Source organism: Thermobia domestica, chromosome 10 (assembly GCF_964235325.1).
Source record: "Thermobia domestica chromosome 10, izTheDome1.hap1.1, whole genome shotgun sequence".
In the NCBI taxonomy this organism is placed as follows: Eukaryota; Metazoa; Arthropoda; class Insecta; order Zygentoma; family Lepismatidae; genus Thermobia; species Thermobia domestica.
Window position 1 is genome coordinate 508,682 of NC_137463.1, and position 15,245 is coordinate 523,926.

At 32.6% G+C, this 15,245-nt stretch overlaps 2 pseudogenes; both read left to right on the forward strand.

Moving 5' to 3' along the window:
* Window positions 1-107: 107 nt before the first annotated feature.
* LOC145662800 (NADH-ubiquinone oxidoreductase chain 4 pseudogene) lies at window positions 108-1,555 on the forward strand (annotated as a pseudogene).
* Window positions 1,556-1,624: 69 nt separating this feature from the next.
* Window positions 1,625-3,339, forward strand: LOC145662807 (NADH-ubiquinone oxidoreductase chain 5 pseudogene; annotated as a pseudogene).
* Window positions 3,340-15,245: the final 11,906 nt, after the last annotated feature.

Genomic DNA, 15,245 nt, shown 5'->3' on the forward strand with positions numbered 1-15,245 from the left:
TACACCTATTTCATCCTGCTGTAATAATGTTTACCGTATTCGTTACTTTGAGGAATGATATATGTCATATTTTTGTTTATTGTTTCTAACTTTTAGTGTTTGTGAGGGTAGTTTGGGTCTATCAATTTTGGTATCTATTGTGCGAACTCATGGAGGTGATTATTTGAATTCTTTAGTTGTGTTACGATGCTAAAATATTTAATATTTATATTGTTTTTGATACCTTTAGGTTTTAATTTTAAATTATGGTGAGTTGTTCAGTTTTGTCTTATTGGAGTTTGTTTTTTATTTATAATAAGAAATAGTATAGGATTAGTTCCTTGGGAGGTGGGCTATTATTTGTGAAGTGATAGTTTGAGCTATTCATTGATTTTATTAAGTATTTGAATCGTTATTCTTATAATTATGGCTAGAGAAGGTGTCTTGAGAAGTTCATTTTATAGTGCAAGCTTTATTAGTTTAGTTTTATTACTACTTATTTTACTTTACTTGAGATTTTCTTCTTCTAGATTGTTTATATTTTATTTTTTTTGAGGGTTCTTTAATTCCTACATTATTTTTAATTTTGGGCTGAGGTTATCAGCCCGAACGAGTACAGGCAGGCATATATTTATTATTTTATACCCTGTTTGCTTCACTTCCACTTTTGATTGGTATTTTCTATTTAGAATATATTAAGGGTAGTTTATTAATAATTAATATGAGAAGTGTAATAGATTTAGGAATTACATATTATATGTGATATTTTGCTTTAGTTATTGCTTTTTTAATTAAGATGCCTATATTTTTAGTTCATCTTTGGCTACCTAAAGCACATGTTGAAGCACCTGTAAGTGGTTCAATAATTTTGGCTGGGGTTTTATTGAAGCTAGGAGGGTACGGATTATTGCGTATTATGTATTTTATGGAAAATGTAGCTGTAAGCATAAATTTAATTTGATTTGGTATTAGAGTTGTGGGTATTTGATCAGTTAGATTAGTATGTTTACGACAAGTTGATGTAAAGTCTTTAATTGCTTATTCTTCTGTTGCCCATATAGGCTTAGTGTTGATAGGCTTACTAACGATGGGACTATGAGGATTTAGAGGTGCTCTTACATTAATAATTGCTCACGGCCTGTGTTCTTCAGGATTATTTTGTCTTGCTAATATTTCTTATGAACGTTTAGGAAGTCGAAGACTGTTAATTAATCGCGGAATACTATCTTTTATACCGAGTTTAGGGTTGTGATGATTTTTATTAAGAATTGCTAATATAGCTGCACCACCAACATTAAATTTATTAGGAGAAATTAGTTTGTTAAATAGAATTGTTGGTTGATCTTGATTGAGTATGTTAGGATTAGCTTTGCTTTCTTTTTTTAGAGCTGCTTATAGACTATATTTATATTCATATACCCAACATGGAATACCTTATTCTAATTTATATTCTTGTTGAGGAGGGAGTGTGCGAGAATATTTATTATTGATATTACATTGGTTGCCTTTAAATTTATTAATTTTTTTGCAGGACCAAGATTCTTATGACTGTAACTGCTTGAGTAGTTTAGAATAAAATTTTAGTTTGTGGAACTAAAGAAGGTTTAGTTGCCCTTAGGCCATGGTTTGACCTTTTTCAATTTGTATGACTAGATTTGTCTTTTTAAATAGAATAAGTATTCTTTTATTCATAATGGGCTTGAGTTTTTTAATTAATAGATATAGTGTATTTATTGAATGAGAAGTTATTTCTTTTAATAGAAATAAAATTATTATAACTTTTCTATTTGACTGAATGTCATTTATATTTATAAGATTTGTACTTTATATTTCTAGAATAGTAATTTATTACAGTGAACAGTATATGGCATCCGAGCGATATCTTAATCGGTTTATTATGCTCGTATTAATATTTGTTCTTTCAATAGTTTTATTAATTGTTTCCCCTAATCTAATTAGAATCCTACTTGGTTGGGACGGGCTAGGGTTAGTATCATACTGTTTAGTAATTTATTATGAAAATGTGCGGTCTTATAATGCAGGTATGTTGACTGCCCTTTCTAATCGTATTGGAGACGTAGCAATTTTATTAGCTATTGCTTGAATATTAAATTATGGAAGTTGAAATTATGTTTTTTATTTGCATAGAGTTTTAAATAAAAATGAGATAGTAATTATTTCTAGTTTGATTATTTTGGCAGCAATAACGAAAAGTGCACAAATCCCTTTTTCTGCGTGATTACCAGCAGCAATAGCTGCTCCTACACCAGTATCAGCATTAGTTCACTCTTCCACACTTGTAACTGCTGGAGTTTATTTGTTAATTCGTTTTAGAGATGTTTTATTGAGTGTTTATATAGGAGATGTATTGCTTTTATTATCAGGATTGACAATGTTTATGGCCGGCATTGGTGCTAATTACGAGTATGACTTAAAGAAGATTATTGCTTTATCTACTTTAAGCCAGCTTGGTCTTATAATAATAATTTTGTCTATGGGATTTCCTGTATTAGCTTTTTTTCACTTATTGACACATGCCTTATTTAAGGCGTTACTTTTTTTATGTGCGGGAGCAATTATTCATGGTGTGGGTGATACACAAGATATTCGTAGAATAGGAGCACTTGTAAGTCAGATACCACTCACTTTATCTTGTTTAAATGTAGCTAATTTAGCTTTATGTGGTATACCATTTTTAGCTGGATTTTATTCTAAGGACTTAATTTTGGAAATTTCTTCTTTGTCTTTAATTAATGTAGTCAGCTTTTTCTTATTATTTTTTTCTACAGGCCTAACTGTATGTTATTCAGTACGTTTAAGATTTTATTTAACGGGAAAGGGCTTTGGAGGTGCTAATATTCATTCTATTAGTGATAATGAAGGTTGAGTGATATGTAAGGGAATATTAGGATTGGTAGTAATAGCAATTTTAGGAGGTGCGACATTAAGTTGACTAATTTTTCCTGGTGTTAATTGTGTTGTTCTACCTTTACATCTAAAAATGGGTGCTCTACTTGTGAGTGTAGTAGGTTTGTGGGTTGGTATTTTATTATCAAGCTATTCTATCGGGCAGTCTTTAGTGTGTATGAAATTTTATCTTAGTTCTACGATAATAGGAAGCATGTGATTTTTACCTTATTTATCAACAAATTATATTATTAAATTACCTTTATATATAGGGGGTGCATATTATAATAATATTGATCAAGGGTGGAGAGAATGTCTTGGTGCTCAAGGAATGTATAGTAGTTTTAAGGACGGTTCAATATTAATTCAACATTCACAAGATAATTTATTTAAAATGTATTTATTAATTTTTTTAATCTTTACAATTTTCCTTTGTTTCTTTATATTTGTGTATTTGGGTAGCTTATACTGAAAGCATAGTATTGAAGATACTAAGAAGAATTATATTCCCTAAATATACTCCCTGAGAAGAGCACTCTCTTTTTTACCCCGAAAAGGTAATGTAATATTTATACTAAGGGGGCTATAATTATTTATATTAAGAGATGTTAACGGTACAATCCGCTAAAGATAAAGTTAGCAGCTTCTTCTTGATTATTCACATCTCCTTAGTTGGGGTGATAGAAATACCCAATAGTATCATTAACAGTGAAATGCCTCTTTTTGGCTTCAACTAACAAGCAGGGGTCAAGAGACCAAAGGTTCAGGTCGAAACTGAGTGCAATTGTTTGCTTCCTACTTATGAGATAAGTTGACAGCAACACCTTTTGGATGCAAACCAAATATTATATTTAACTATTATCCCATTTTATTAATCGGCTCATGTTAGAGATCCTTGATTTCATTCATGATAAAGGCCCACTAAGAGAATTACTAGGAATGTTAATCTAACGAGAGATCAAGATAATGTATTAGTATTGTTAATAGTAATTGTTATTGGGAGTAGAAGGGCAATTTCTACATCAAAGATGAGGAAGATTACAGCAATAAGGAAGAATCGTAATGAGAAAGGAATTCGGGCCGATGATTTAGGGTCGAATCCACATTCAAAAGGGGAATTTTTTTCTCGGTCATTAATAACTTTTTTGGAAAGGAGAGTTGAAATAGTTATAACGATTAGGGAAATAATGATAGTTAATAGACCAGTTGTTAGAACTGTATTAATTGCCTATTTCATTTAAATGATCTTTTTGATTGGAAGTCAAATATACTATATATATTAAATAGGCTAACCTCCTCATCAATAAATAGAAATATAAAGGAATAGTCACACTACATCTACAAAATGTCAGTATCAGGCAGCAGCTTCAAATCCAAAATGGTGCGTAGGAGAAAAATGTGATAAGAGGTGACGTAATAAACAAGTGGCTAGGAATGTAGAACCAATGATAACGTGAAGACCGTGGAAGCCTGTTGCTATAAAGAATGTTGAGCCGTAAACAGCGTCTGCAATAGTGAATGGGGCTTCATAATATTCGTATGCTTGTAGTGCAGTAAAATATAGGCCAAGGAGGATTGTGAGTAGTAGACCTTGAGTGGCTTGAGTGTGATTACCTTCTATTAATCTGTGATGAGCTCATGTTACAGTAACTCCTGAGGCGAGTAGGATTGCCGTATTGAGTAAGGGAATATGTATTGGGTTGAATGGGACGATGCCTGCTGGAGGTCAGAAAGATCCAATTTCTACTGTTGGTGCTAATCTACTATGAAAGAAGGCCCAAAAAAATGAAACGAAAAAGAATACCTCAGAAATAATAAATAGGATTATGCCTCACCGAAGTCCTAATGTGACTTGCATAGTGTGTAATCCTTGATATGTTCCTTCTCGAGTCACATCCCGTCATCATTGAATTATGGTTAATAGTGTAATTAGTATACCTAGGAAAAATAGGGAAGGGTCATATTGATGAAATCACTTAGTGAGACCTGTGGTTGTAATTAAGGCCCCTAGAGCTCCAGTAAGTGGTCAGGGGCTTTGATCAACAAGGTGGTAAGGGTGATTTTGTGGTGCTGACATAAGTAACTTCTCTTGAATATAGTGTGACTAGAACGGCGAATACATATGATTGGATTACTGCGACAGCAGATTCTAGTATTAGAAGAGTAATTTGTCCGATTATTAGTAATGAAAGTATGGAAAGAGATAAAGAAGGGCCTGTATTACCTAGTAAGGTTAAGAGGAGATGTCCCGCAATTATATTTGCTATTAATCGAACAGCTAGGGTGCCAGGTCGAATGATGTTACTAATCATTTCAATGCATACTATAAAGGGTATGAGAGGGGCCGGAGTCCCAGAAGGGACGAGATGTGCAAATATATGTTGAGTGTGGTTAATTCAGCCATAGATTATGAAACTTATTCAAAGAGGCAGGGCGAGAGTTAACGTAAAAGTTAAATGTCTAGAGCTGGTAAATACATAAGGGAATAGACCTATAAAATTATTAAATAGGATGAAGGAGAATAAAGAAATGAATAGGAAGGTTCTTCCCTGATGACTAGTAGGACCAAGAATAGTCTTGAATTCCTTATGAAGGGTTAGGGTAATTTTATTTCATAAAATGTTTGGACGTCCTGGTAGAAATCAAAATGGGATTGGAATAATTAGAAGTCCAATTACTGTTCTAAGTCAATTAAATGACATATTTATAATTGAAGTAGAGGGATCAAATGTTGAAAAAAGATTTGTTATCACTTTCAGTTTATAGTTGTTTTTTTAATGTTAGTGCTATCTAAGGAAGGGTGAGGCGTGTTTGAATTAAAATATATAATAGATGCAAATAAGAGGTAGCACAAGGAAAATATAATAAATAAGATGAGCCATTTTAGGGGAGATATTTGTGGAATAGAAAAATACTATTAAGTAGTAATTTAAGCTTGACATGCTTATGTTATAATTTAACTAATTTTTCCATTAGGAGTAATTGTTACTTTACTATTTTTTGGTTTAAGAGACCATTGCTTACTTTCAGCCACCTAATGAAAGTTCTTGTATTATTTTTGTTATTCAGTTAATAAATACTGAATGAGGGCAGGCCTCAACAACAATTGGTATGAAACTATGATTTGCACCACAAATTTCTGAACATTGACCGAAAAATAAGCCTGTGCGTGTAATATTAGCTGCTACTTGATTTAAACGTCCTGGGGTGGCATCTGCTTTAATGCCAAAGGCAGGCATAGCTCATGAGTGAAGAACATCAGCAGCGGTAATTAGAATACGAATGTCAATATTAATAGGTAATACGATGCGATTGTCTACATCTAGAAGACGAAATGAATTAGGATTTATTTCATTGATGGGTACCATGTAAGAATCAAATTCTGTTAAGGAGAAGTCGGAATATTCATAACTTCAGTATCATTGGTGTCCAATTGTTTTAAGGGTAATTGCTGGCTGGTGAATTTCGTCTAGTAAGTATAAGAGTCGTAAAGATGGGAGGGCGATAAAGATTAGTGTAATAGCAGGCAAAATTGTTCAAATAGTTTCTAGGGTTTGGCCTTCTAATAAATTACGGTTAATATATGTATTTGGTAGGAGAGAGGCTAGTAGATAGCCTACGAGGACTGTAATTATAGTTACAATGAGTATTGTATGATCATGAAAAAATACTATTTGTTCTATTACAGGGGACGCTGCATCTTGAAGTCCTAGTTGATTTCAAATGGCCATTTCTAAAGAAGATGTTTATTCTTATGTTTGGGGCTTAGGCCCAATGCACTTATCTGCCACCTTAGAAGTTTGTTAATAAGGGAAGTTCTGCATAACTATGCTCTGCTGGCGGCAAGTTCTGGAATCATTCTAAGGATGTTGTTTGTTGGTCCGAGAAGACTACTGGTCGAGCTCTCGCAAAGGCTTCTCACATAATAATTACAAGTACTAATACGGCGACGAAGGAAAGGAATGAGCCAATACTTGATACTATATTTCATGTAGTGTAGGCATCTGGATAATCTGAGTACCGGCGAGGTATCCCACTTAAACCTAAGAAATGTTGAGGAAAGAATGTGATGTTTACTCCTATGAATATTACTAAAAATTGAATTTTTAGTCATGTAGGATTTATTGTTGTTCCTCTGAATAGGGGGAATCAATGGATAAGTTCTGCTATGATAGCAAATACAGCACCCATAGATAGTACATAATGAAAGTGTGCTACTACATAATAAGTGTCATGGAGAACAATGTCTAAGGATGAATTTGCCAATACAACTCCCGTGAGGCCTCCAACAGTAAATAGGAAAATAAAACCTAAAGTTCATAAGATTGAAGGTGAGTAAGTTATTTGTGCTCCATGAAGTGTGGCAATTCATCTGAATACCTTAATTCCTGTAGGAACAGCAATGATTATTGTGGCAGCAGTAAAGTAGGCGCGAGTATCAACGTCTATACCAACAGTGAATATATGATGAGCCCAGACAATAAATCCTAGGAATCCAATTGCCAGTATTGCATAAATTATTCCTAAAACGCCAAATGTTTCCTTTTTACCACTTTCTTGGGTTACAATATGTGAAATTATACCAAATCCCGGAAGAATTAAAATGTAAACTTCAGGATGACCAAAGAATCAAAATAGGTGTTGATATAAAATTGGATCTCCTCCTCCTGAAGGGTCAAAAAAGGAAGTATTAAGATTCCGGTCAGTTAGAAGTATTGTAATAGCTCCTGCTAATACAGGAAGAGATAGAAGAAGTAGCACAGCAGTGATTACTACAGATCAAACGAATAATGGTATTCGCTCTAAAGTTATTCCAGGAGTTCGTATGTTAATTACGGTTGTAATAAAATTTACGGCCCCTAGAATTGAGGATACACCAGCTAAATGGAGGGAGAAAATAGAAAGGTCAACGGAGGCTCCGGCGTGGGCAATGGCACTGGAAAGAGGGGGATATACAGTTCATCCGGTTCCAGCACCACTCTCTACAATTCTTCCTGTTAATAGTAGAGTTAATGAAGGTGGTAATAATCAGAATCTTATGTTGTTTAGGCGAGGAAATGCCATATCGGGTGCTCCTAATATTAAAGGGACTAATCAATTACCAAAGCCTCCAATTATAATTGGCATAACTATGAAGAAAATTATAATGAAAGCATGAGCGGTGACAATTACGTTATAAATTTGGTCGTCACCAATTAAGCTACCTGGTCGGCCAAGTTCTGCTCGAATGAGAAGACTTAATGATGTTCCTACTATTCCTGCTCAAGCCCCAAAGATCAAATATATTGTACCAATATCTTTATGATTTGTAGAAAATAATCATCGTTGCAAGTAAAATTAAATAGGATGGCCGAAGTATTAGGTGGTAGATTGTAAATCTATTTATGGTTAATAAACCTCCTATTAGGTTTTATAGTCAATATTTATGATGTCGGACTGCAATTCCGGAGTAGTAGTTAATATATACTAAGACCTAAAAGGTTGCCTTTTATTTATAGCTTTGAAGGCCATTAGTTTTTTTAACTTAAAGTCTTTGTTTAAAGGATGTTGACAGTTAGAGGTAAAATAATTATGCCTCTTAATGAGATAATAATAAATATTGATCTAATTGATGTTTCTAGGCTTTTTTTCATTAAAGATGTTCATGTTTGATTATAGTGATTAATGATGAAAGCAGCATAGGCAATTCGTATATAGTAGAAAAGAGTAATTAGTGCTGTTATTACTATTAGGGTGAGAATAATAAATGATATTTGCTCAGCAGTTTTTATAATGATGATTCACTTAGGCAAGAATCCTAAAAATGGCGGAAGACCTCCCAAAGATAAAAGGCTAGTAAAGATAGCTAATTTTGTTGTTACAATGATTTTATTAGAGAAAGTTTGATTAATATGGAATATTTTGTTTATTGCAAAAAGGGTGACTGCTATTATTGAAAGTAAAGCGTAGAATAAGAAGTAGAGAGATCATGCTATGTCACTTAGTAGAAGGGCCATGAGTATTCATCCAGTGTGGTTAATAGATGAAAATGCTATAATTTTGCGTAGTGATGTTTGATTTAAGCCTCCGATTGAGCCTACTACTAGAGATAAGATTAAGGTTAGATAGATTAGATTTGTAGGATTTAAGCTGTAGGATAATAGACCGAGGGGTGCTAGTTTTTGTCATGTTATTAAAATAATGCAGTCTATTCAGAGTATAGCCTCTATTACTTCGGGCATTCAGAAGTGAAGAGGGGCTGCTCCTATTTTAAAAAGTAAGGAAATAGTGATTAAATAATATGTAGTTTGGAGTCCTATATAGAGTAAGATAATTGCTATTAAAAGTAAGGATCTTGCAATGGCTTGTACTAAAAAGTATTTTAAAGCAGATTCGGTGTGACGTTGATTGTTGGTCTTTGAAATTAGGGGGATGAATGATAGAAGATTAATTTCGAGACCAATTCAAGTACCAAATCATGATGAGGAAGTTAAGGAAATAAGGGTTCCTAACACAAGTGTTGTAGAGAATAAAAGAGTTTTAGGGTTAGTGAGCATTAGAAAAAGAAGAGTAATCTTCATATGCGGGGTATGAGCCCACTAGCTTATCTTAGCTTATCTTTCTACGCTTTAGTGTATGATGCACGTTGATTTTTGATATCGAAGGTGAAAGTTTAATTCTTTTAGGTGTAATAAGAGTATATTGAAATACTTGATTTATCCTATCACGATAATCCTTTAATCAGGCATCTTATTATTTAATAATTATTTATAAAAGTATTTGAGAATTTAAATAGATGAGTATTGTGTTATAATAATTAAATTTAGAAATATTATATATTAATAATAATTAAAACTTGAAAATCTATTAGATCCTCTTAATTAGCCTGAGATACCGGCTAAAGGTATATTAATAAGCTTAACGTATCCAGAATATGCTAGTTTTTACAGCATATGTGTAAGGAGAAAATAAATATACTTGTATAGGATACAATTTTGTTTGAGGGGGGAAAAAAACAAAATTGTATCCTAGACAAGGGGGAGACAGGTTTTAATTAATACTAATTTTTATCAATTGGATTAAATACATAACTAATAATTATTTATTTTAGCGTTATAAGTTAATAATAAAGTATTATCCTGGCTTTTCTTCTCTTGTTTATCTAGTTGTACATGTAATCTTTTGAATAAGAAGTAAGTATTATTTATCTTAAAGGTAAATAATGAGGTATAATTGGTCGCAGTACTTGGTTTTGTTTATTAATTAGTGTTTGAAACAGTTAAGGTTTAGTAAGACCCGGCGAAATTCGTGCCAGCTGCCGCGGTGAGACGAGGGGGCCGAAGGGAAGAGTATTGACGGTTAAGGTGTAGTTATAAGTTTGAGCTATAGGATTTTGTCTTTTTATTTTTAGGTGAAATTATTATTTAATAATAATGAATTCTATGTTTGAAGCTATGAAATTATTTGTTAAACTAGGATTAGATACCCTATTATTTTTAATGTAAAATGTAATACCTGGGTAATAGTAGTTATGTTCTTGAAACTCAAAGGATTTGACGGTATTTTAGACTGTTCAGAGGAATCTGTCCCGTAATCGACAATCCACGATATATTTTACTTACTATTGTTGGCAGTTTGTATACCGCCGTAGTTGAAGGTATTAAGGAGAGGTCATAAACCTTCATTATCTTTATTGAGAAAGACTTCAGGTCAAGGTGCAGCTTATTGGTAAGAGGAGATGGGTTACAATAGAATGTTTATACGAATTTTATTATGAAATGATTTAAATGAAGGTGGATTTGAATGTAATATTGGTTATATTGCTATTATGAGTAGGGCTCTAGGATATGTACACATCGCCCGTCGCTCTCATTTGTTTAGGTGAGATAAGTCGTAACATAGTGGGTGTACCGGAAGGTGTGCCTAGATTGAATTGATAGCAAAATAGAGCTTGTTAGTTGAGCTATTCGTTTACATCGAGGAGGTTTCTGTGCAATTCAGATTATTTTGATTGAAGGATATACTTATTTATATAAATTTAATTTTTATTGGAATTAAGTGAATCAACTTTAATTGATGTTATTGTATAGGGTATAGAGTTAATATGTTGATATTATAGTTAATTAGTACCGTAAGGGAATGTTTAAATAAGTGAAATTTTATTTGAGGAGAAGAAGATATGGAATGTTGTACCTTTTGTATCAGGGAACACTAAATAATATTATTATATAATTATTTCCCGAAATGGAAAGAGCTAAAATATTATGGTATTATAGGTAGTATACTATTTGTAAATTTTATTTTAGCGGTGAGATGCCTTTCGGTTTCCATTATATCTGGTTGTACAGGAATTGAATTTAATTCAGCCGCGGCTAGACTTGTTGTAGACTTAATTTTTGTAGTTTTGCCGTGAGTAATAGTAAGGGGGATTTGCTCTTTACTTGTACTATTTATAATGTGGTTTTATATTAAATGAAAGATGTGGGCTTAGAAGTAGCCATCATTTGTAATTTTGTTATAACTTATTTGAGTTATTTATCATATTTTACTACATTTAATTTATTACTGTACTTTTGCTTTGAATTAGTTAAGGCGATTTATAATGGTGTTATTAGTATATTAGAGAGGATGATTAAAGGAATTCGGCAAAGATTTCCTCCGCCTGTTTATCAAAAACATGTCCTTTTGTTAAAATAAAAGGTCTGACCTGCCCAGTGAGGTTTTAAACGGCCGCGGTATCTTGACCGTGCGAAGGTAGCATAATCATTAGTCCTTTAATTGTGGGCTTGTATGAAAGGTTGGACGAGTGGAAGACTGTCTTTATTCGTAATATTGAATTTTACTTTTGAGTGAAAAGGCTTAAATAATTTAAAAGGACGATAAGACCCTGTAGATCTTTATATTTAGGTAGTAATTTTTGTAGTTGACAATGAATGAATTTGCTATTTAATTGTTGCGTTGGGGCGACGAGAAGATAAAATAAACTCTTTTTTATATAATTACTTTTAAGTATTTTTATGATCCTTTATTAATGATTGTTAGACTAAGTTACCTCAGGGATAACAGCGTAATTTTTTTTGAGAGTTCATATCGACAAGAGAGATTGCGACCTCGATGTTGGATTAAGATTTTATCTAGGTGCAGAAGCTTGGTGTATAGGTCTGTTCGACCTTTGAAATCTTACATGATCTGAGTTCAGATCGGCGTGAGCCAGATCGGTTTCTATCCTTTATTAACAATAGTATTTTAGTACGAAAGGACCAAGTACTAGTAATATTTATTTTTAGGGAATAAAAGTAAATGAGGATTACTTTGGCAGATAAGTGCATTAGATTTAGGATCTAATAATGGATGAATTGAGTCCAGGTAATAATGTATTATGATTATATTATAGGTGTGGTTTCTTATTTGATTTTGATTATTTGTGTTTTAATTGGTGTCGCATTTCTAACTTTATTAGAACGAAAGGTTTTAGGATATATTCAAATTCGCCGGGGACCTAATAAGGTGGGTATTTGTGGCTTGCCTCAGCCTTTTGCAGATGCAATTAAGCTGTTTACTAAGGAGCAGGTTTTCCCTACTATATCTAATTATTATCCTTATTATCTAGCTCCTGTTTTTAGTTTGTTTTTATCCTTGTTAGTATGATTAAGAATTCCTTATTTAAGTGTTATATTGACTTTTTCTTTAGGTTTATTATTTTTTTTATGTTGTACGAGTATGGGTGTGTATACTGTAATAATTGCTGGTTGATCTTCCAATTCTTCATATTCTTTGTTAGGAGGTCTCCGAGCAGTAGCACAAACTATTTCTTATGAGGTTAGTTTGGCTTTAATTTTGTTATCTTTTGTATTTTTAGCTGAGAGATATAAATTGCTGAATTTTGGTTATTATCAAGAAGAGTTATGGTTTTTATGAATCACGTTTCCTTTGGCATTAGTTTGATTTGCTTCTTGTTTAGCTGAAACTAATCGTACTCCCTTTGATTTTGCAGAAGGTGAGTCAGAACTTGTCTCTGGGTTTAATATTGAGTATAGAGCAGGGGGATTTGCTCTTATTTTTATAGCTGAATATGCTAGTATTTTGTTTATGAGAGCCTTATTTAGCGTTTTGTTTTTAGGGTATGATATTTTTTCTGTTTTATTTTTTTGTAAGGTAGTATTTATTTCTTTTGGGTTTATTTGGGTACGAGGGACGTTACCACGGTTTCGGTATGACAAATTAATATACCTTGCTTGAAAGTGTTTTTTGCCCTTGTCCCTTAATTATCTTTTATTTCTAGGGGGCATAAAGCTTCTTTTTATTTCTCTTTTAATTTAAGTGTATTAAATTGAGAATAAGTTCTTAGAGCTTTGCTCTGTTGTATGTTTTCAAAACATATGCTTATTCTCAGCCAAAGAACTAAGTTTTATTTAGTAAGAAATCTCATAAGGAGGAGAGATATGGAACAAATAAGAAGTAAGCGAAGTAGATAACTGTAAGAATTTGACCTGTTAGAATGTAAGGATCTTCGACTGGTCGAGCCCCAATTCAAGTTAAAAGGATTACAGTGCTAACTATAATTCAGAATATAATTTGGTTAATAGGATAAAATTGTAGTCCTCGTATTTTTCTAGTATGAAAAAATGGCATAATTATTAGAATGAGGATTGATATTACTAAGGCAATAACCCCCCCAAGCTTATTAGGAATGGAACGAAGAATGGCATAAGCAAATAGGAAGTATCATTCTGGTTGAATATGTACTGGTGTGACTAATGGATTTGCGGGGGTGAAATTTTCAGGATCTCCTAGTATATAAGGATTTCAAAGGGTAAGTAATATTAAGGCTGTTATTATTGTTAAAAATCCAATAGTGTCCTTAGTCGAAAAATAGGGGTGGAAGGGAATTTTATCTTGGTTTCTGTTAAGGCCAAGAGGGTTGTTAGATCCTGTTTGGTGGAGAAATAGGAGGTGTACCATGGACATGGCAGCTACAATAAAAGGTAAGAGAAAATGGAAGGCAAAGAATCGATTTAAAGTGGCATTATCTACAGCAAACCCCCCTCAAATTCATTGTACTAACATTGTTCCTAAGTAGGGAATAGCTGATAATAGATTCGTAATAACTGTTGCTCCTCAAAAAGATATTTGACCTCAAGGTAGGACATAACCCACAAAAGCAGTTGCTATTACTAGCAGTAAAATGGCAACCCCTACTCTTCAAGTATGAAGGTAAAGGTAAGAGCCATAGTATATTCCTCGACCAACATGTAAGTAAAGACAAATGAAAAAAAAAGATGCTCCATTAGCATGCAAAGTACGTAAAAGCCACCCAAAGTTTACATCTCGACAGATGTGAATTACTCTGTTGAAAGCTAATTCAATACTTGATACATAATGTATTGCTAGAAATAGTCCAGTAGCAATTTGAATAATTAAGCATAAGCCGAGAAGAGAACCAAAATTTCATCAATATGAAATGTTGATAGGAGCTGGAAGGTCTACCAAAGCGTTATTAGCAATTTTAAAAAGAGGGTGATGTAAGCGAATTGGTGTTGACATATGACTTAGAGGGCCGAAGAGGGCCTTGGTATAGTGAAGTGATCTTTACTACTGCAATTAGTGTAATAAATAGATATGTTGCTAATATAATAGTATTTATTAAGATTGATGTTATATAAAATTTTATGCCGGGAATTTCTTGATAATTAGTTGTGTAGTGCTGTGGGTCTGGTAATGAAATTATATTTGGAAGTATAAGAGGGTCAATGATTATTATAAGGATTAGGAGGAGAGGAGCTAAAGAAATTAGTAAGAAAAGGCTAGGTGTTAGAGTAAATATTTCATTTGATGCTAGTCTTGTAACATAAATAAATAAAACCAATATACCTCCTAAAAACACTAGAAATAGGATGTAAGAAAATCAAGGGGATTCTCTTATGGTTGAAATAATTAAGCAAGTAGTAATGGTGTTAATAATAAGCATTAGTCCTATTGAGAGGGGGTGAGATATTTGAATTAGAATGAATCTTAAAACTACTAAAATTATTAGTAATATTCAGGTTATTTTAATTTCAAGAGGTAGTTTATTAAAATATTAGTTTTGGGGACTAAAGATAGGTTTGTACTTTCTCTTGATGCTTTTAGAATTTTGTTCATTAATGGTTTACAAGACCAACGTTTTAATTAAACTATAAAAGCTTATGAAAATATTATTTATTTTATTTTCTTGTTTTCTAGTTATTTTAGGAATAGCTTGTTTTGTTATTCAACGTAAGCATTTATTGATGGTTTTATTAAGACTTGAATTTATTGTGTTGATAAGTTTTTTACTTCTATCTTATTCTTTAGGTAGCCTGTATGTTGAAAATTATTTTTGTTTATTGTTTCTAACTTTT